The sequence below is a fragment of the Lissotriton vulgaris genome, chromosome 6 (genome assembly GCF_964263255.1).
Source record: "Lissotriton vulgaris chromosome 6, aLisVul1.2, whole genome shotgun sequence".
NCBI lineage: Eukaryota > Metazoa > Chordata > Amphibia > Caudata > Salamandridae > Lissotriton > Lissotriton vulgaris.
In genome coordinates, this window is record NC_141694.1 from 429,003,952 (window position 1) to 429,026,771 (window position 22,820).

General features: G+C 44.3%; 1 protein-coding gene across 1 annotated transcript in view; it reads right to left on the reverse strand.

Annotated features, from left to right (window-relative positions):
- Positions 1-22,820, reverse strand: part of HMGCLL1 (3-hydroxy-3-methylglutaryl-CoA lyase like 1) — an 826,606-nt gene that overhangs the window by 268,897 nt on the left and 534,889 nt on the right. The window lies entirely within an intron of this gene.

Sequence of the window (22,820 nt, forward strand, 5' to 3'; positions counted from 1 at the left end):
GCTCGTTCTTTCAATTCTTTCAACCCGCGTTACACGCTGCAAGTGATTACGTTTCGCACGTGTGCAAACCTAGGCTTTAACCATTTCCTACTCCTCCCACTTCCTCCCCAAGCCTGACTAGTCCTTTTGTTGTACACCTGCACTACGTTCCCCATAATGCATTACAGTGTATTTGCCGAATCTCATGCTGATTTCATGCTTATTATAGACAAAACATCATTCGCTTGCCTGAAACGTTCATAATCCATCTCTAAAAAAACGTTTAAAATGTCCTTCAAAATGTTAGCGATTGCCAACGCTAAAGATTGTTGCCCTGATCATGATGTTCAACTGTATGTGGATGTCCGAGTATTTGTCCAACATTTTGTCCATTTTACTCATGCCGGGTGCGAAGACCAACGGGGGGCTAATTATTTGTATGAACATTGTGTAGGTGGTCTGCACTCCATTTCTCCTTTTATTTAGTCTGAAAACATTTTTAGCCAGTTGCGTGCGACCCTGGGTAGTGCAAGCCCAAATGCACCAATACAAAGTATAGACATATGGGGAGCGCGTGTGGTTGCACGCTCCACACCCAGGTGCACTGCTTGTGTGGATGCCATATCCAACCTAAATTTCAACCATTCGACCTCTTCACAGATTATTCAAATTTTTCATTAATGTTCGTCACTCTGTTAACATCGTAATCATCCAATCCACATATTCATCGCTCTGCATTTCGGAAACTTCTCATACTTCCATGTGTCCATCCAGACTTCTTTCGGAAATAAGATCCTAATACACTGATTCAGAGCAGCATTCTTTTATTTCATTCCAGACCCAATGCATTTCGGGCTAAAATCCAGCCCTTCGTCAGGGGTAACTGTAAACGGACAATTTATAAATAATATCAATATTTGTTTAAAAGTCTTATTTTAAAGAAACATTTCAAGTGCAAGCCGTCTGACATTCAGTGTTCAGCAATGTCGATATAAATTTACAAAACATACAACTTCCCCAGTCTATGAATCCGATTCAAACTGTTAATTTAGTTTAGTTTAGTTGACCCTTCACCCGCCAAAACAGTTTGCTTTGTAACCCCTAGTGCGTTCACTTTATCAGACGTTGAGAAGAAATGTAACCAACAATGCATCCGAATACGATTCTGAACTAATGCGGTTTAATTCAAAGCGTACTATTTCCCTTGTTATGCATTTCACCCTCATGGCAGAACTGCGATATGTTAGCTTTCCTCTTACACAAACTTGCTTATCATCCTTACGTGTTTCTACAGCAAACAGAAATGAAGCCCCGTTTTCATGTTTAGCATACCTGCTCGTTCTTTCAATTCTTTCAACCCGCGTTACACGCTGCAAGTGATTACGTTTCGCACGTGTGCAAACCTAGGCTTTAACCATTTCCTACTCCTCCCACTTCCTCCCCAAGCCTGACTAGTCCTTTTGTTGTACACCTGCACTACGTTCCCCATAATGCATTACAGTGTATTTGCCGAATCTCATGCTGATTTCATGCTTATTATAGACAAAACATCATTCGCTTGCCTGAAACGTTCATAATCCATCTCTAAAAAAACGTTTAAAATGTCCTTCAAAATGTTAGCGATTGCCAACGCTAAAGATGAGTAAAATGCATAACAAGGGAAATAGTACGCTTTGAATTAAACCGCATTAGTTCAGAATCGTATTCGGATGCATTGTTGGTTACATTTCTTCTCAACGTCTGATAAAGTGAACGCACTAGGGGTTACAAAGCAAACTGTTTTGGCGGGTGAAGGGTCAACTAAACTAAACTAAATTAACAGTTTGAATCGGATTCATAGACTGGGGAAATTGTATGTTTTGTAAATTTATATCGACATTGCTGAACACTGAATGTCAGACGGCTTGCACTTGAAATGTTTCTTTAAAATAAGACTTTTAAACAAATATTGATATTATTTATAAATTGTCCGTTTACAGTTACCCCTGACGAAGGGCTGGATTTTAGCCCGAAATGCATTGGGTCTGGAATGAAATAAAAGAATGCTGCTCTGAATCAGTGTATTAGGATCTTATTTCCGAAAGAAGTCTGGATGGACACATGGAAGTATGAGAAGTTCCGAAATGCAGAGCGATGAATATGTGGATTGGATGATTACGATGTTAACAGAGTGACGAACATTAATGAAAAATTTGAATAATCTGTGAAGAGGTCGAATGGTTGAAATTTAGGTTGGATATGGCATCCACACAAGCAGTGCACCTGGGTGTGGAGCGTGCAACCACACGCGCTCCCCATATGTCTATACTTTGTATTGGTGCATTTGGGCTTGCACTACCCAGGGTCGCACGCAACTGGCTAAAAATGTTTTCAGACTAAATAAAAGGAGAAATGGAGTGCAGACCACCTACACAATGTTCATACAAATAATTAGCCCCCCGTTGGTCTTCGCACCCGGCATGAGTAAAATGGACAAAATGTTGGACAAATACTCGGACATCCACATACAGTTGAACATCATGATCAGGGCAACAATCTTTAGCGTTGGCAATCGCTAACATTTTGAAGGACATTTTAAACGTTTTTTTAGAGATGGATTATGAACGTTTCAGGCAAGCGAATGATGTTTTGTCTATAATAAGCATGAAATCAGCATGAGATTCGGCAAATACACTGTAATGCATTATGGGGAACGTAGTGCAGGTGTACAACAAAAGGACTAGTCAGGCTTGGGGAGGAAGTGGGAGGAGTAGGAAATGGTTAAAGCCTAGGTTTGCACACGTGCGAAACGTAATCACTTGCAGCGCGTAACGCGGGTTGAAAGAATTGAAAGAACGAGCAGGTATGCTAAACATGAAAACGGGGCTTTATTTCTGTTTGCTGTAGAAACACGTAAGGATGATAAGCAAGTTTGTGTAAGAGGAAAGCTAACATATCGCAGTTCTGCCATGAGGGTGAAATGCATAACAAGGGAAATAGTACGCTTTGAATTAAACTGCATTAGTTCAGAATCGTATTCGGATGCATTGTTGGTTACATTTCTTCTCAACGTCTGATAAAGTGAACGCACTAGGGGTTACAAAGCAAACTGTTTTGGCGGGTGAAGGGTCAACTAAACTAAACTAAATTAACAGTTTGAATCGGATTCATAGACTGGGGAAATTGTATGTTTTTTAAATTTATATCGACATTGCTGAACACTGAATGTCAGACGGCTTGCACTTGAAATGTTTCTTTAAAATAAGACTTTTAAACAAATATTGATATTATTTATAAATTGTCCGTTTACAGTTACCCCTGACGAAGGGCTGGATTTTAGCCCGAAATGCATTGGGTCTGGAATGAAATAAAAGAATGCTGCTCTGAATCAGTGTATTAGGATCTTATTTCCGAAAGAAGTCTGGGTGGACACATGGAAGTATGAGAAGTTTCCGAAATGCAGAGCGATGAATATGTGGATTGGATGATTACGATGTTAACAGAGTGACGAACATTGATGAAAAATTTGAATAATCTGTGAAGAGGTCGAATGGTTGAAATTTAGGTTGGATATGGCATCCACACAAGCAGTGCACCTGGGTGTGGAGCGTGCAACCACACGCGCTCCCCATATGTCTATACTTTGTATTGGTGCATTTGGGCTTGCACTTCCCAGGGTCGCACACAACTGGCTAAAAATGTTTTCAGACTAAATAAAAGGAGAAATGGAGTGCAGACCACCTACACAATGTTCATACAATAATTAAAGTGGGCATCTTACACCAGTCCAAACGACCCCTATGATGTATGAGGTCAAAGATAACCTTTAGAAAGCTATCCTAGTGGTAGCTGTGGAGAGCAGCCTACAGGCTTAATCTTGAAGGAATGTAAATCAGCTTGTTGTATCAGAATATCACATTTAGTATTAACTAAATGAAAGGAGAACCACACGGTAGCTATAAAAATATGTATTTACACTCTCTAGGATACCCTACACAAGGGAACAACACAAAGCACACAATACTTTAGCAAAGTAACAGTTCTAACTAGTAGCACAATACACAGTGGGCTCCAGGGGGGGCCCAAACCACATACTAAAATAGTGGTATAAGAACCATGAGTGGTGAGAGGGCAGCCCTACCTCATGGAACTTCAGAACCTGCTTCCAGTGTTGCTGGAGCATTCGTAGTCCACAGGAGCTCAGAATCAGCAGACCGGTCAGTTGTGTTAGGGCGCCTGTGAATGCAGGGGAGTGACTTCTTCACCCCAAGGGAGATTCTTCAGATGTCCTTAATGCTCCAAAGGTCCTGCACAGAGCCTGTATGGTGCAAGAACACAGACAATACTTTGGATGGAGTGGGAGTCGAAGCCAGGCCCAGTCAAAGTCCACAATGTCCAGACGGTCGAATGTCAGTGGTTTCTTGTTGCAGAATCTTGTCCACATAAAATCCAAGGTCCTACAGCCAGTTAAGCCCTTATGTACCCACGGGAGAGGGTTGGACAGATTCAGGGGACCCTCCTAAGGGAGGGTCAGTACAAAGGGGGGGCTACACCCATGTCCTTTGTCCTGTTTTGTGCCAGAGCAGGAGTCAACGGCTCCCAGAACTGGTTTGAGCTGGACAATACACAAGGAAACCAAGTGTGCCCCAGATGCAGACTTTCAGGCACTTTGGCATCCACCCAGCCCCAATACACTAATTCATGTCTGGGATGTGATCACACCTCCCTGTGACAGGATGCCTATTGTCCTGCCTTGCCCTGCTCAAGCTTGGCTCAGCAGCAGGAGGGCAGAAATGTGTCTCTGGTCGGCAGCAACCATTTTGTTTTGCCCAGGTTGAGAAGGTTGGCACCGGAATGACCAGTGACCCCAGAAGCTTGCTTCAGAAGGGTGGAATCATACCTCCTACACCTGTTACCAATGTGTAGGTATGATTCCAAGGTGTTTGATACCAAACACAACATGTTTTGTTTCAGCCATTTTCAAGATAGCATTTACCGCAAGGCTATAATGCACCTCTACCTATATGTCTGGCTGAGTCACAGAAAACCTGGGAGAATTGTCTCTGAAGGCTGCAGAGGGGCCCTGCTCATGCAGGGGCACCCTCTCACGTAAAACCCAGCACTGTGCCTTCAGGATTGTAAAGGCCTGCTATAGGGGTGACGTACACGTTTTCAGTGTGGTGACCTCTAGATATAGTGAACCTATATCTAAAGAAAGTGGTGCAAGCACCAGCTTACACAGGCTGCAATGGCAGACCTGTAGTTACATGTTGCATGGCCTCTCTTGGGTGGCATAATACATGCTTCAGCAAATGGGAGGCCTCTTTGGTACCTAGGCCCTAGGTACATTTGTGACATATACTAGGGACTTATAAGGTTACCCCAGTATCCAATCTGGATAGTACCTAAGTACATGTCATTACATTTTAGAGAGAAGCAGATATGCTGGGGTCCTGATTAGCAGGATCCCAGTCAAACTAGTCAAAAACCAGCAAAACACCAGGCACAAAAAGTGGGGGTTGAAATGCAGTCAGATCCTACCTTCCTTCATAACCCCCTCAAATGAAAGGAGATAAGGCTAACCTTGCCCAGTTGAGACTTTATTTCCTAAGTGGACATATAAGGAAGGGCCTGCACTAGCATGGATACTCCCTGTCTTATGGAGCACTAGGAAATCCCTACCCTGAAGGGTCTTGGGTTCTCTCCAGAATTTGGGATTACTACCTGTAGTGTGTTGTGGTAAAGAAAAAGGCTGATGTGGTGCCTGAGTAGGGAAGTGAGGCCCTAACAGGGTTGGCCTCAGCTTTCTCAGAGCACTGGTCATCATAGAGACCTTTCTTTCCATCTGGCCCTAGGGATCAACCTCTGGCTGCCTACAGGTGGTGGTTGAATCCCTCGAGTTGGATCAATGGATGGCCAGGGAAGCTTTGTCCCAGGGTTTCCTTTGCCCATCAGAGTCTATCTGGGGATGTCACTGCCTAAGGGTAAGAGGGATCCCTCGGAATGTAGAGGAATATTTGCCTGGCTAGTGCTACTAGACTGGGTGTCCCTAATCTGATGATGAGAGGATTCCTCTGGACGGTGGGCCCCTAGGGATCTACTAACATCCGTGACCTCTGCATCCCTAGGCTGGCTGAGGCTGGGTAGCGAGGTGCAGGATACCTGCCCCAGACTGGTCACCTCCTGGGAAGGGTCCCCTTCCATAAGTGGTTCTGAGTGGACAGGCCTGACAACGTCTGGGGCAGTTCCTTCCCAAGGGGTAGGATAAGTTCCCTGAGGAAGCAGACCCTTAACTATAGTCTGGGGGGAAGAAGACTTTTCTTCATTCCCTGTGCGATAAGGTGGACCAGAGTGGACCATTGTTTCAGGCTCCACTATTACAAATGTTTCCTGGCGTTGGACCAAGGCCCTAGGGGACCCACCAACTCTCTCAGCGAAGCCTAATGTTGTGTGTCGATTTAGATACCGTATATAGGTTTCCCGATTTATGCCCTTATATGGCCACAATTTGCATTGCCCATATTAAGGCATCGAAATCCTACTCTAATTTAGGCATTATCCATGCTAACTAAATACAGACATGGCCACCTACATCAGTCCATCAACGTCAAAATGAGTTCTTGGAAAACCAGACTCTTAAGACTTTAGGACTTCCCCTTGCTTGGGTTATGGATTTCTCCAAGAACTCATTTATTATGCATGAAAATCTATTCCTTAGGGGTTCATTCATGACGTTCTTCAGCCCGACTTTTACGTTAATACTGGCATTCCTAAACACCTTCAAGGTATAAATATACTTTAACTTGCCATGGCAAACCACGATTCAGCTGCATACATGCACAACACGACTAGCCAAGGCAAATTCGGAAGGAAGTCAAGCCCCTGCCTGACGCACTGACCAGACGCTGTCATCCTCCTCTCAGAGAATCCAGCTCCAGAGTTTCTGACTCCCCTTTTGGGGTGTTAGAGATCGAGATGCGGAAAGAGATTCTAACCTCTCTCATTCTAAGGGATGGAGCGGGCTAGAACCTAGAGGGACTTTTGGCAAATCTTGGCAACACCAATCTAAACTACAGCTAAACTAGACTAAAGAAAAAACAGCACCTACTTCTTACCTCATAATACACTTAGGTTAGGTACACTGGGGTAGAACTAGCTAGAAGCATCAGAAGAGTATTCACATTTTTGCCTGTGTTATTTATGTATATATTTTTATGAATTTATGTCATAGCTGAAAACCATGCTATTGTAGTATTATTTTATCTTACTGCTATCACTGTACAGATTATACTTCGCGTTCTGTCTTACGATTGTAGCAGTTCAGATCTTTTGCACGAGAAATAAGACTGTTCAATAAACCCTTTTTATTGAAATGCCCGTCTACAAATTTCTGTCTGAACTCTGTAGAAACTAAGCATGCACTGAGTGAAACTGTTATATATTGTTTCCAAGATTTTGAGACTGTTCCGATTCTAATGGAAACAAAGTTGCCATGTTTATGCGGTTGTCAGAAACGAATCCCTTCTTGTTTATTCGAGAAGTTTCTAGTGACCTCTGAGTAAGCTGGCACACACAAGTAATTAATTTTAATGTACTTGATAGAGACATACTGACCTCAGTCCTATGTCAAATCTATAGTGAATATTATTCCACTGCGCAGAGCCTATCAGTTATATAGGAGCTACACTACACTAACATCTGTAATTGGGCCTTCAGTTCTACTTCAGCCCAGGCTGAAGTTTCTAAATTATTACCCAAGAGGCAATCTACAGGCAAGTTTGGGGACACTGTCACTCTCTTCGGACCATTGACCCCTCCCCGGATGAGATTGACTACAGCCATGGGATGATCTGTCCTCTCACCATCAATATTGGTCACCTGGTATTTAAACTCAGGTAAAAGCTGGGCTGTGGGCACTAGGGTTCCTGTCACCATGGTGACACTAGCCCCCGTGTCCATATAGGCTACAGCTTTCTGGTCATTGATCAGAAGCTCTCTTGTCTGTACATGCCCACAGAATTGGGACTGACAGTAAAAGTAGCAAACCCCATGCCACCATCACAGACTAAAGAGGCCTGTGTGGGGGACCTGGCTAGGCCAGGGTCCACCTCAGTTCCCCATATAAACCCAACTACATTTCTGGGTGCCCTACCACCACCTGGGGGATTACTACCTGTAGTACCAGGAGGTGTAAAAGTAGTGTTTGGAGGAATATTTTCCTTATGGCTGACCTTGGGGCAAATTGCATATTTTTTCCTGTGGCCTAGCTTCTTATAGACAAAGCAATAAGGTTTTTTTTCAGGAGAGGAAGGAGTTTGGGACCCACCCGAGAAGAGGATTTTTGGGGCCCTTCAGAGGACTTATCTTTTGATTTATCCACACCTTTCTCTTGGGTTTTGGAAGAATCTTTCTTCTGGTCACCGCCCTGGTTCTTTTATTTCATCCTGGCTCTGACCCATTTATCTGTCTTTTTTCACAATTCTTGGTGACAAGTCAGATCTGAGTTCACCAGGTACTGGTGCAATAGCTGTTTTTGACAATTATTAAGGATCTGCTCCCTCATAATCACATTGTACAATCCTAAATAGTCAAGCACCTTGCTGCCAAGTATCCAACCTTCCAGAGCCTTTGTAGCACTATCCACAAGGTCTACCCAGTCCTGAGTCTGTGCCTTCTGGGTGTCTCTGAACTTAATCCCGTTCTGTTCAGTGTTTAAGCCAAACCCACCAATGAAAGCAGCCTTCAGTACTGAGTAATTGTCAGCATCCTCTTCTCTAACAGTAAAGAGCTTATCTCTACCTTTGTCAACAAAGGTAAGCCACACAATAGCCCATCTTTTCCCTGCGCTCCTCCACACAAAGAAAGTTTGCTATTCCTAAAATCAAGCTGTCCCGTATGGGAGGCATATCTTTTTGCTATCCAGGGCCCGTGCTATGGAACTCCTTGCCTTTCTCAGTACGCAACGAAGATAACTATTTTAAATTCCGCAAAATCTTAAAAACCTGGCTATTTAACATCTAGGCCCTCTCCATCCTTTGAATGAGACATCTTTATAAATCTCACGCCGGGAAACCCTTTGTGGGTAGCTGTTGCGCGTAACAAATGCAATAATAATAGCTGCCCACTGCTCTTGAGGGACCCTCTGTACTTTTCAGGCCCTCTCTAAAGCAGTTAACTATTTATGGATGTCATCCCCAACATGGTAGGGAGGGACAATCTTGCTCAGCTTCCTATTGTCAAAAGAGTGTTCCTGAACTCTAGGGACACTGTTGCTACCACCATGAGACTCTAGTCACAATTTATTTCTAGCCCTTTGTACTTCTAGGGATTCCTTATCTTGGGTCAACTGCTCTTGCCTGAGCCTAAACCTAGGTTTCTCAAGTTCAAGCAGTTGATACTCTCTGTCTAAGGAATGGCCCCTCTTGCTAGATACCGAGGTCCCTACAGACTGTCCTGAGTGATGTGACTCTGAAGAGGGAGATCTAGATCTCCTTGGTAAAGTCAGCACTCTTCCAGGAGGAGTGAATAGAGGGTCGTTTTGGTCGTCTTCACCCTATCCCTTAAGATATGAGTTGTCCAGGTGGGAATCATCTTGATCCTCTTGGCCAGGGTTGGAGTCTAGGACAAAAAAGGTGTCACCTCCTGGTCTGCGTTCATTCCCTGCCCACTCTTTTCTGTTCATCTGACCCAGGGTTTTCCTAAGGTCATCTAACAGTGACACCTCAATGAGGCATTTCTCCCTATCTTCAGATTTCTAGAAACACACATGGCTTTTGATTCCAGGATTGTAAAGTCAGTGTATCTGGAAGGCAGAGAGCCACTGGTGGCTTCTCCTTTAGAAGACATAATAAGTGTGGCGTGGTGTATGCACCTACCTAACCTAGTAAGAAACTAAACTCTCTTAGGCTGGAGAAAGGGTGTGCTAGACCCTTGACTATGCAACCCCAAGTTCAGTAGAACTTACTTATTCTAAGCTGTATTATATGTTCCTAGTACTTAGTGGTTTTCAGTTAATCAATACAAAGATTTATCTGGTAAAACATGCAGGTTTGAATTCCAACCTCTACACACCAATGTGAAAAATTGGCCTTGTATATGCTGTCCACTGATTAATGTGGGCACCTTGCACCAGTACAAACGACCCTTATGATGTATGAGGTCAAATATATCCTTTAGAAAACTATCCTAGTGGTAGCTGTGGAGAGCAGCCTTCAGGCTTAATCTTGAAGGAATGTAAAGCAGCTTGTTTTTACTAGAATATCACCTTTAGTATTAACTGAATGAAACAAGAACCATACAGTAGTTATATAAATATGTATTTATTTATATAGCACTGTCAAGTATACTCTACACGTGGGTACAACACAAAGCACACAACACTTTAGCAAAGAAACAGTTGTAAGTAGCAAAATGCAAAGTGAGCTCCAGGGAGAGACCAAACCATATACTAAAATAGTAGTATAAGAACCAATTCTAGTGTTGAGATAGTGTCTAGAACACGTATAATCGCTGGGACACCAAGGAACCACCCAAGGTGGGAAAAAGGGACCCTACGGAGGACGAGTGCAGTCTGCTAACACGACCACGTGCTCCTTGCAATACTATGGGGAATTTGTGGTTACAGTTTTACAGTTTAACGACCCTTCTCGGTGGACTTTGAGGAAACCCTTTGGAACTTAGGAGGTTGGAGAGCTGCCCCACTCGTGGATACTGGAGTACCTGAGTTACCTATCCCAAGACAGCCGGGTGCATAGGTCTGGAGTGGTGTCGGAAACCGTCATCATGTTTAATGGAGGGTTGCAAAGAAGAGCTGCTGCCGGGAAGGAAGAAAGTGTCAGTTGGAATCCAAGGGTAGATTCATGATAGAAGGATTGTGCAAGCAGAGGGGACAGAGTCTGGGTCACTTCAGGGTGACTAGGGGTTCAGTGAACGAATGCCCTCCGATGTTGGGTGCTTCAGGTGCGAAAAAGGGTTGCTTGACTCTGCAGCCATGAGAACCAGGAGATGTCAATGAAGACCATAATCTAAATAGAACCTGTCCCACAAAGGATGTCGAGTGCTGAGGGGTCAGTATCCGTCTGGAGCACTAACAAGCCTTGGCAACAGCAACACACAGGAAAGTCAAGCAGGTTACGATGTGGACCAGCAAAGTCCAGCGTACTCACCAAGCAATGGTGAGTCAGGACACGTCTAGAGCAACCAAGAAGGAGCAACAGAATTCAATATGACACGCAGGAGGACCCACAGGCCGAATTACCTGGAGTCGCAAGGGGACATCAAGCAAGATCGCAAAATACCAGCCCATGGAGTACTCGGTGTGAGGAGGCTGGAGTTGTTTGGTGGAAATACTGCTCTGGATCAGGACTAAATGCAGTCCAATAAACAAGCTTGGGAATTGCCAACAAGCATATGCATTTGAAAAAGTATGCACTGCACAGGGGATTGTGTTATGCAGTTCTCACAAGGGATACTGGCCTCAAACTCGGTGAGAGGGCAGTTCTACTTATAGGAACTTTCGAACCTACCTCCTGTGTTTCTGGAGCCTTCAGAGTCCGGAGGAACTCTGGATCAACAGACCGGTCAGTTGCATTAAGGTGCCTGTGAATGCAGGGGAGTGAGTCCTTCACCCCAAGGGAGATTCTTCCGATGTCTATAATGCTCAACAGGTCCTGAACAGAGCCTGTATGGTGCAAGGGCACAGACAAGGCTTTGGACAGAGAGGAAGATGAAGCCAGGTCTAGTCGAAGTCCAGCGAAGTCAAGAGTGTCCAGACGGCCGAAGGTCTGTAGTTTCTTGTTGCGGAATCTTGCCCACATCAAATTAAAGGTCCTACAGCCAGGTAAGCCCTTATGTACCCACGGGAGAGGGATGGACAGGTTCAGGGGACCCTCCTAGGGGAGGTTCAGGACAGAAGGGAGGTTACTCTCATGTTCTTTGTTCAGTATCACACCAGAGCAGGAGCCAACAGCTCCCAGAACTGGTTTAAGCTCAACTGTGCACAGGGTCACCAAATGTGCTCCAGGTGCAGACTTTCAGGCACTTTGGTAGTGCATCCACTCAGCAACAATACACTAAATCCTGTCTGGGAGGTGATCACACCTCCATGTGATAGGATGCCTTTTGTCCTGGTTTCCCCTGCTTGAACTTAGCTTAGCAGCAGGAGGGCAGAAATGTGTCTCTGCTCAGCAGCAACAATGTTGTGGTGCTCAGGTCGAGAAGGATGGCACCGAAAGGACCAGTGACCCCATGAAGCTCGCTTCAGAAGGGTGTAATCATATCTCCCACACCGGTTACCAGTGTGGAGGTATGATTCCAAGGTGTTTGATACGAAGCACAAAATATTTTGTTTCAGCCATTTTTGAGATAGCATTTATCTTGAGGTTATAATGCACCTCAACCTATATGTCTGGCTGAGTCACAGACAATCCGGGAGAATTGTCTCCGAAGGCTGCAGAGGGGCCGAGCTCATTCAGGGGCACCCTGCCTCCAGGATTGTTAAGGCCTGCTGTAGGGGTGACTTTTACGTTTTAAGCGTAGTGACCTATAGATATAGTGAACCGATATCTAAAGTAAGTGGTGCAAGCACCAGCTTACACTGGCTGCAATGGCAGACCTGTAGTTTCATTTTGCATGGCCTCTCTTGGGTGGCATAATACATGTTTCAGCCCATGGAAGGCCTCTGTGGTACCTAGGCCCTGCTTGCATGTGTACCATATACTAGGGACTTATAATGGTAACTCAGTATACAATCTGGAGTACACCTAAGTATACGTCATTACATTTTAGGGAGGAATCAGATAGACTGAGGTCCTGATCAGCAGGATCCCAGTCAGACTAGTCAAAAACCAGCACAACACCAAGCAAAAAGCGGGGGTAACTATGCAGTCAGATCCTACTTTCCTAAAATAAACCTGACTGCTTTTGTGCCAAACTATCAAAGGGCTAAGCACAGGTTTATTTAGTGACTTTTGTGATTCCCCCTGACAAGGATTGTGACTATTTTTTTAGGTGGATTTGCAGCCTGTGAAATGAAGCATTACAAATCAGGCCTGCATTACACCACAGTAGAACCTCGACAGTGGAACCTCGACCAAGGTATTATTGAATTTCTTCTAATGTGTACACAGCACTGACAAAGACTTTAACATCGCATAAAAAGTAGGTCAGGTTGAAATGCTAGGAAGCTTTTCCTGTATTACAGATCATTTGGGCATTGGTTTGACAAGGACATGATGTCTTGATGTTAGCTTGAAGGAAGTGAGTGACACACATTGGGCACAATTACCAATTACAAAAATCAGTGTGGGTGCTGCAAACTTCCTGACATTACAGCCACTTGGAATTTAGCTGCCTTTAGCCGTGATTTCCCCCTCCATCCATACAAAATGTTATACAATTATTGGAAGCCACTGACCGATCCACATTGTGGCTACATCCAATAAACCAGCTTTCGCTACAGCTCCCTACCCAAACATTCAATGAAGGAATGACAGAAAGGCGACCTAGTGAGCAAATAACTGAAGAAGGAAGCTGCATACAGTGGTATTACTTGGACCCTCTAGTATTGTCACAGATGAAGGGGCAACCATCTTGCCCATTTTTTAGGCCTCCGTTTACCAATATTCCGAGCTATTTTAAGCTAGTGTGTAGCCACTTAAAATTATAATCTGCTACTTCTGCCCTTGTTCTACAACTCTAAATAAAAAACACCTCACTCTTCCATCAGTTTATTTTTTGCCCTGAGAATGATGAGAATCATTGAACAAAGATATGAGTGCCAGGATGGATTGCCCCTATTTGAGATCAGCAGATGTATTCTCAGCTTATCTAATCACTACAACAAAAGGGCTGCAATACCAGTAGAAATAAAAGGAGGGAAAGCAGGCAGTCTTGTTGCGTACCTCTATGAATATCAAACATATCAGTTAAGAAACTTGCACAATCTATTTGGGCAGTTGAGTTTCTTTAAAGCCAACTCACTGTAAGGACAGATGGGTAGGCCATCACAAATGTGACAGATTTTCAGTCTGCCTCACTGCAAGTGCCTTAGGATTTAACGCATTTCTAATAAGTCAGTTGAAATGTCTGTCACGTTTGTGATGGAGTAACCCAGTCACTAAACTTTAAATAAGGTCAATAACAAGGTCTCTCCTTTCCATAGTCCTAAAATGAAAGTTCACTTTAGCCTAATTGATAGCTTTCTCTGAGTTTGAAGAGAGCACCAGCATCTGCAGCTGGCAATTTTTCATAGAAGAGGGGCTTGAATGTGACAATAGATCCATGAGAACTTTTTTCAAGGACAACACCACCTGGGAGTCAAGAAGAAGCAGTAGCGTCGGTAGTGGGAGTGCTGCCGGGCGATGACGTGGGATGGGGAGTGGCAGGGTGGGAGGGTAGTAAACTACAGATTACGGCCGATTTGAGGTAAGTAAACATTTTGATAAATAAAATGAACTTCGGTGCTTGCACTGCATTGCCAAATGCGATGCAGTGCGAGCCACACATTTGTTTTATTCATTTATATGTTTACCTACCTGTATTTGTCAGTATTCTGTAGTTTACTACCCCCCACCTTGCCACTCCCCCGCCCCACGTCACCGCCCGGCAGCACTCCCACCACTGACTGCTACTGAGGAGAAGGCTACATGTCACTCTCCTAAAATGATTACCCAATAACTCTGCAAGTGTTTCAAATCTGCTGTGATAATGGATATGAATAGCAGCTGGTGTCCAATGATGAGAATCAACAGTATTTTTAGAAGGCATATTGGCCCCCATTAAATGCTGACTTTAATGAACTTGGATTCCTTGAAAAATCTTTCCCATAATATGGTCATCTAAACCTTATTAATTTTAAGGAATTCTCTTGGCAGAACAACATCTCCAAGAGCTTTATTTATTGTTATTGTAGAATAGTCTCTACAATTTCATCTGTGACTAGATCATTGGCATATTCTGAAGGTCTCACATATAGCAAACATTGTGGTTTGAGCTTTCCTTTGCTTCCAGTGGGATACAAGAAGATCCCCCTCCTTCAGCACGCCAATCATTTGTATTGTAAAGCTTCACTGCTTCCCTATTTTTCCATTCCAATTGCAATTGCTGCAACCTGTTTGCATTTGGCTATTGCTGAGTCACCAAATCTCCTATCCACTCAGGGAAGCCTTCCCAGCAGCATAGGGTTTGAACTGGTAAGACTGACTCCTTATTAAGCTCAAAGAATAACTTCAAATGGTGCCTTAGGGAACATTATTAAGCTTGCATTTTATATTCTGATATGTGATTCACCCCCATGGCAACACAGAAGCAATATAGGCCTTAACAAGACTATTACCAGATATCTCCTGTTGGGGCAGAAAATCCCTCTGCATGGTAATGGATGTGCACCCTGCCCTGAGTGCCAAACTTTACTGTTATCTGTATGCCTAATGATGATTTTTGCTGTCAATGGCAAACACAGATCATGCATGTGCACCATAACATAGCCCTGTTTCAGGAATTGCAGTTTTGTTGGACTGGGAGGGGTGCCAAAAGTACCTCAAAGTGGTAGAAGACTTCTGCCTTCAACAGGAGTTAAGCAGCACACAAATGGTGGTGCCAGCATACTGTGTAGTGATCAGTAGGAGTGAAAATGCCTATTTTAACCTGTGTCACTAGAATGAGGACTCCAGGCTCACTCATTTAAGTTCTGCTGCTGTGTGCTTATCTCAGCCTTGGCAACCATCAGTTTGTTGAGAAGTGCTGCTCAGCTCAAAGTGGTATATTGGCACTGGGTGTATATGTACCGCGGAGGGGTACAATGCAAGGATAATGCACTGCTGAGCAGTGTCTGCATGGTAAGTGCATGTGCTGGGTTTATGTGTGTATGAGAATGGTAGAACACATGAAGGATGTAGTGCTGAGCAGTGCTTGCATGTGCTGGATGTATTTGTACCTATGAGTGGTATAATACACAAAGGATACAGTGCTGGGTACTGTATGCAAGTTAAATGTATGTGCTAGATATAGAATTGCCCATAAGAGGTGCATCACTTAAAGAATACTGTATTGTCCAGCCGCGGCCTGTGCAGCTAAGAAGAGCGGTGGGGTAGTGAGGCCCGGTGGGGCAGTGGAGCTTGACAGACACTGCAGAGGGAAAATTCATTATTTATTTCATTTTCCCTCATCATCATCATCCATTGAAATCATCCCCCACCGGGCCCCACGACTAACCGCTCTTACCTGCATGGGCCGGGGCTGGTACTGTGCAGTGTTTGTATACCTTATTCATGCACTAGGTGTATGTGTGCCTGTGGATGGTGCAATGCGTGGAGGGCCCTGGGTTCCATTGTGTGCGACCCAAGCCTGCAGTGTGGAACATGGAGTGGAGGCAGGGAAATCTGAAATCTCCCCAAACAGTTTTGTGTATTGCAGCATTTCTATAAACATGATAGGGACGCACACTGGAGAGGGTAGAGTCAGACTTCCCCTGTGCACTTCAAAGGGTGCTCTTTGAATCATTGAGAGGTCACAAGAAAGGGGACTGAGCACATCTCATGAGGGAGATGGAGCTGATATGTAAATCATAAAAGGTAAGGCCGGGGTCACTGGGCTAACCTTTTGATGCACACATAACTGTGGCTGACATACAAGTGTGAATTCTAGTCACTCAACTGGCCTATGTTGTGGGATTATTCACTTTGGAGTTGCTCCTGCTGTGACAGACTGCTTTTCTAGAGGAAGAGAGAACAGAGGAGCAGAGTGGGCACTTCAAAAAAGCAAAAGACCCCAAAATTAAACTTCAAAGACTCAGTTCCAAATCACATTTGGTGGCTGGGAATGAACTATAAGCGTGAGACCCCAGAACCTGTAAAACAGCCAGATGACTGTGTGAGGGGAAAGCGCTGCAAGAATTCTGCGTGTGACCGGGACTGGAGTCCAAGGCCTGCTAGCCTCCCTGCTGGGTGAGGGTCATCCTTCAGTTGGAGTTAAGTTTAGGTTTATTTTCATTTGCCTAGTTACTGAAAACCATTACAATACAAAAAACATCCTATAAAACCATAAGAACACACAATAGAATACAGTGCTGCATGAGTGTATCTAGTAGTAGCACCTTGCAGAAATCATTGTAAAAACATTTAGTAGTTTTTTAAATGTAATTTAAAAGAGCAGCATTATCATTTAAAAGCCAGAGTCTTTGCAATGGGGCTAGAGCCAGGTTTGTTGCACGTAAACACAGTGAAATAAATGAAATCAGTAGTGTTTAAAGTACTAGTCTCAGATTACCTTCCCTTCTCTGCCTTAACGGTTGCGACATCTTCTTACTTATAAGGTAGTAGATGCTAAGTTCTCAAGTATACGCGGTTGCTATCGGGCCTTGGATTCAGTGCTTGGGTAGGTTTGGTTTCTAATGTCCCAGTAGTGGATTCTTAGTGTGTCTTCAACCAGTGACCTGGCTTCATCTCTGGTAGGAGGCTAGTGGCATTTTTTGTGCAGCTAGCATAAGAAATATTACCAGGCTGCAGGTCAGTTGTGTGTCCCCTGGATCAAAGTAAGTCAGCACTGATTGCAGCTGTGAGCGAATTCCTCTCTGATTGAAGGGGGTCTTTAGCAACCATCTTCTTTCCTGCAGCAGCTCCTTACAGGTGCAAAGTAGGTGCAAAATGTCTTCTATTCTGTTGTCATACAAGAGGCAAGAAGTTAGGGTAGGGCGCCCTCAACCAGGGTGGAAGGTTTTGGGCACACAGAAGTAGACCCAGACAATGCCTTATTCAGAGTCATTCAGGTGCGAGCCTTGGCTGAGAATGTGGCTTTGTCCTCCATCAGTGAGAGTTATTTTAGAGATTTCCAAACCAATTTCTTGAAGGTTGAATGGTGGAACTGTGTGTTCCATAAATCAGAGAGCCTGGTGTTTGCCAAAGATTCCAGAAGATAGCTTCTTGCAGGAGTTATGTCCCTCTGCTAAAGTTCTTGCCATAAGAGTTGGCTTAAGGTGTTTGGACTGGAGGATCTGATTTTGTTTCAGCAGATGATGTAGACACCCTGCCTGGCCAAGGATTGTTTTAATAGGCCAAACTCCAGCCTTATTTGAGCTGGTGAGGTATAATTTGGGAGACTAAACAGGATTCTGTATGCTTTAACTAATAGTTAAACCAATAGTTTGGCATCTCTGCCACACATTGATTCCCTACCATAGGTTATTGTGCGGAGAATTTTGGCCTGTGCTACCTTCAGGAGAGGGCTTAATGTGGGCCCAGTCAGTTTTGATGTGAAGTTTTTCAGTGTTATTGCTATTGCCAGTCCTTTCCTTCTAATTTCATCTTTCTGTTGAGTGAAGGATCCTTATTTGTCTATGCTGATGCCTAGATACTAGTAGTCTCCTGTTCTATTTGTGTGCTGGCCAAGTGCCAGAGCCTCTGCCATTTACTCTTGTTGTTAATGGACATTATACTTGTTTTGATTTGTAGGATGTTTTCTGTAGTGTAGTTCTACATTTTGTTGTGGAGATGTTGCTGGCCAACATGTGTGTGACTAAGCAGGACTATATTATCTGCTTACAGAAGATTGGTCAGTGTTTTTCCTCCCAATCTGGATGCATTAGCGAGCACACATCCATGCTTTAGGCCTTTGGTTGTTAGAACGCTTCTGGAGAGGTGAGTACCCGCTCCTAATTTCACCTGGACCCAAGTGTCTGTGTGGAGAAGTGTCAAAATATTTAGAAGAGCTTGTGGAATACCCCATTGGGTCAGTTTCCCCCACCGTCTTGCCCTCTCAACATTGTTGAAAGCAGTGTGAAATCAATAAAGGAGCCTCAATGAGTAGATTGCCAGGATGTTTATTTGTTGTGTCTGACGTTTTGCAAAATGTTGTCTGGTTTAGTGGTATATTATCTCATTTGCGTCTGCCCAAGCTGTGAGTTCCTCTAGCACGGTGCCTGCAAAAAATGTTGCCTCATTGATGATCAGTGCCAATAGATGGTAGTTTCCTGGCAAGGCCTTATCTTCGCATTTGTGGATTGGTGCGATCATAGAGCCTTTCCATGATTCTGGAATCCAACCCAGAGATCTGACTTCCAAAAATAGAGGTTGCGGGGTACGTGCCCATTCTGCCGCCCTTTGTTTGAATAGTGTCTGTGGGATACTGTTCGCTCCCGGGTCCCCTTTCCTTCTCCCTTTTGTGATCTGTGTCCTTTTTAAGAGCATCCTTGAAGCACTGAACTCATGTTCAGGGGTGTAATCTGAGCCTGGTGCATTTGTTGTGATCACCTTCTTTAATAGGGCTCCGGAGGAGCATTTCCCCAGTGTCACCCTGTTTGTCTGAGTTGATGGATCTCCCACAGATTGATGGTTAATGTACTTGCCTAAAAAGCTTGACCAGGATTCCGCTGAGATATGGGAAGCAATTCCCCCGTGCTGTGGGTATATTATCGTGTTCACCATTTTCCGAAAGCGAGCACAATCATTATGATTTATGTCATGGAGGAGCTTTAACCAGGTCTCCACTTCACAATATTTATGGACTCCCCATTTTAACTTTGGTTTTTCAAAACTCTTTTTTATTGAGTGATCAAATAAGATAATCACACTCATTACAGAGGAACAAGAATATAGATTGATCAATGTAAAAGTTGTCCAGCAGGTGACTTCTATATGACATTTATGATACAAAAATATACACATTTCGGGTCTATAAACGTCAGCCCCCAACTTTACAAGTGACTGTGTCTCATACTTTATAGTAGAACATAGATCTTACCCATCAAGCCATTGCACATATTTCATAAACTCTTGTATCAACACTTTTGTCCTGTGATATGTTCTAAAATGGTTTTCGCCTCTGCAGGTGGTGGTGGGGGAGGCTCTAATATGAGACCCCTAAACTCTGCCCAATGTTTCCATATTTAAAGTGCTTCTGCGGGCATCCCAGTGCTTTAAAGATAGGCTGATCTTGGCCTACACACCAATCAATACATCATCCCCTTTTCTATCACTTTGTTCGCCCTGAGTTGGCAGGGTATGCTCAGACATGAGTCCCTTGCTCACTTTGTCACTAGATTCAAGATAGCCTGGCTGATGAGGATTATGAATCCGAAACCGGTCCCAGGATGCTTGTTTCCGGTCCAGGGAAGACATGGCTTGGCAGTTCGGGCTGGACTGTTCCCATGAGGCACAGGGTCAGACTGATTTGCATATGGCCATGTCTGAACTGGGGTGGCAGAGTGAGCTAAAGAATGTTGATGGATTAAACCCAGATCAGTTGACTAAGGATGAGTGTTTGATTTGCTCAAACGCTCCGTCCATCATCCCCTTTTGTATCGCTTTGTTCGCCCTAAGTAGGTAGGGTATGCTAAGACGTGAGTCCATTGCTCACTTTGCCACTGAATTCAAGATAGCCTGGCTGATCATTCCCTTTTGTATCGCTATACACCGATCAAGGCCTACCTTCCAAGCTCCCAATTTAGGCAGAACCGGATCTTTCCATGTCCTAGCTATATCCCTTTTTGCCAAGATAAGTCCCAAGAATAACAGATGTACTTTATAAATGTTTCCCCTTATTTCTACCATAATATGTAATAGAACAAGCTTAGGAGACAACGGTATGCCCCATCCCAGAACTTCTGATAAGCAATGCGTAACTCCTCTCCAAAACCTGCCAAATGCAGAACATTCCAAAACGGTATGTACAAGCTGTACACCGTAGGCACTTATGAGAATCTATCAGCCCCGCTCTCCATAGCAAGTATCTGATAAAGTAAGCATGATGTAAATATTTAAACTGAATAAGTCTGAGGCGAGAAGCTATTGCGGTATTCTTCTTGCGGTATTCCTCAGGGATTCCAAGGCCTCTGTCCAATCGTCACTATCGAGGGGACCAAGATATGTCTGCCATTTTTCCTGGAGTTAGTCTAAAGTTGTGAAGAGGTTTGTCACTATAGTTTGATATATCTTTGCAGTCTTATGATCCCCTAAGTCCCCCATAAAATCCTTTGCCTCTATCGGGTTAAACTCTGGGAGAGATTCAAAATGTGTAAAACATGGGGATAAGGCATGTCACAGTTGTAAATATTTATAAAATTGGGTGTGTGGCATGGCATATTTATTTCTGAGCTCCTGAAAGGACCTCATGGTGGTACCTCGCATTACATCTTCCAACGTGGAAATGCCTATGGCATCCCATTGTTTAAACCCTGCTAAGGTGTACACTTGTGGCATAAGGCCTCTCTGCCAAAGAGGCATCTCTCTTGTCAATCGACTCCATCACCCCATCCTGTGCAGTGATTCTTTCCACACTCCGAAAACCACTTGTGTGGCGGGTGGCAATTTCCTTAGCTCTTTTGGGGTGTATAGAAGTTTATGGGGCAATACATCTCCCTTAAGTCATTTCTCCACTTGATACGCCGTGTTGCTACTATTCCCATACCACTAGTCATTCAAAACCAGGAGATGAGATGCTGCATGGTATGATTGGATATCAGGGATCTCTAAACCTCCGCAGTATGTTGACTGAAAGCATGTTTGAAGCGCAACCCTAGCAGCTTGAGCATTCCACAGGAAGTGCTAATTCTGGAGTCGAGCTGCTGGAACCAGGAGACATAAATCTGAAAGGGGTGGTTCTGCAGGTGGTAGAGAAGGCAAGGGAGGGATACCATCTTAAATATCGCCGACCTTCCCAGTATGGAGAGGGGCATACGCGTCCAAGTCTCAATCTCAGCCTGCAAGTGCATCCAGATGGGGGCAATATTTCTATTCCACGACACTGATTGAGAGGCCAAAATGTAGACCCTGAGGTATTTAAGCCCAGTTGTGGCTAGTGTTACTTTTCCCGTCCATGTGCTAATTTCTGAGCCTCCACGAATACGTCACAATATCAACATCTTAGCGTTCATATACAGGCCCGAGTGTTGACCAAATATCTGCATAATGAGGAGTATTCGGGGTCCCGTTCAATGCGATTCCATTAGAAAGAAAAGAACATTGTCCACATAGAGGGCATCCGATCCGAAAACCCTCCCGGCTATTCAAAGCCCTTCACCTGAGCATTGATTTTAACCCATGAGGCCAGCGGTTCCATTGCTAACGCAAATAAATACGGAGAAAGGAGGCATCCCTGTTGGGTGCCACGTCCTATAGGGAAGGGATTTGAGACCGCACCGGCCACTATAACCAAGGCCATGAGATCTAGTAGTCTAATATAGGACATGAGTCGCGGTCCTATACTAGGTGCTGTAGGAGGACAAACAAGTATGTCCACCCCAGCAAATCGAATGCTCTATTTATATCGGTCAGTAGCAGCGCCGCCGGGCCTTTCAACTAATCAATCTCTTTTACTGCATTATGTGCTCATTGAATATTCTGACGGGTCACTCGACGACGAATAATGCCCGTCTGATCAGGGTGAACCAAGTCTGACATATAGGGGAGAATGCAATTAGCCAGGGCTTTGGCCAATAATTTGGCCCCTCCACATCCAGCAACAATATAGGATGGTATGATGAGTGTTGATCTGGAGGTTGGCCGGGCTTAGGGAATACCGCAATTTTAGCATGATGCCAATCCAACGGGAATCTCCCCTCCTAGATGACCAAATTTACTGCCTCTAGATAATGAGTAAGGTACTGGGATTGGAAAACATTATAGAACTCACACGGGAAACCGTTTAGGCCTGGGGCTTTGCCTGAGCGTAGGTCGGCAAAGGAGAAGTGTGGCTCAATGGTTAGAGCGGCAGACCCTGATGCAGAGGTCTGGCCTGGGACCAAGGTTCAATTCCCGCCTCGGTTGGTATTGGGCTCAATTTCCTCGGTCCTGATAATTCTTGCCTCGGTGCCTATTCTAATCATGGGTCCCACTCTGCAACTCTGGGCAATAGCTTGCTTAATCTCTACA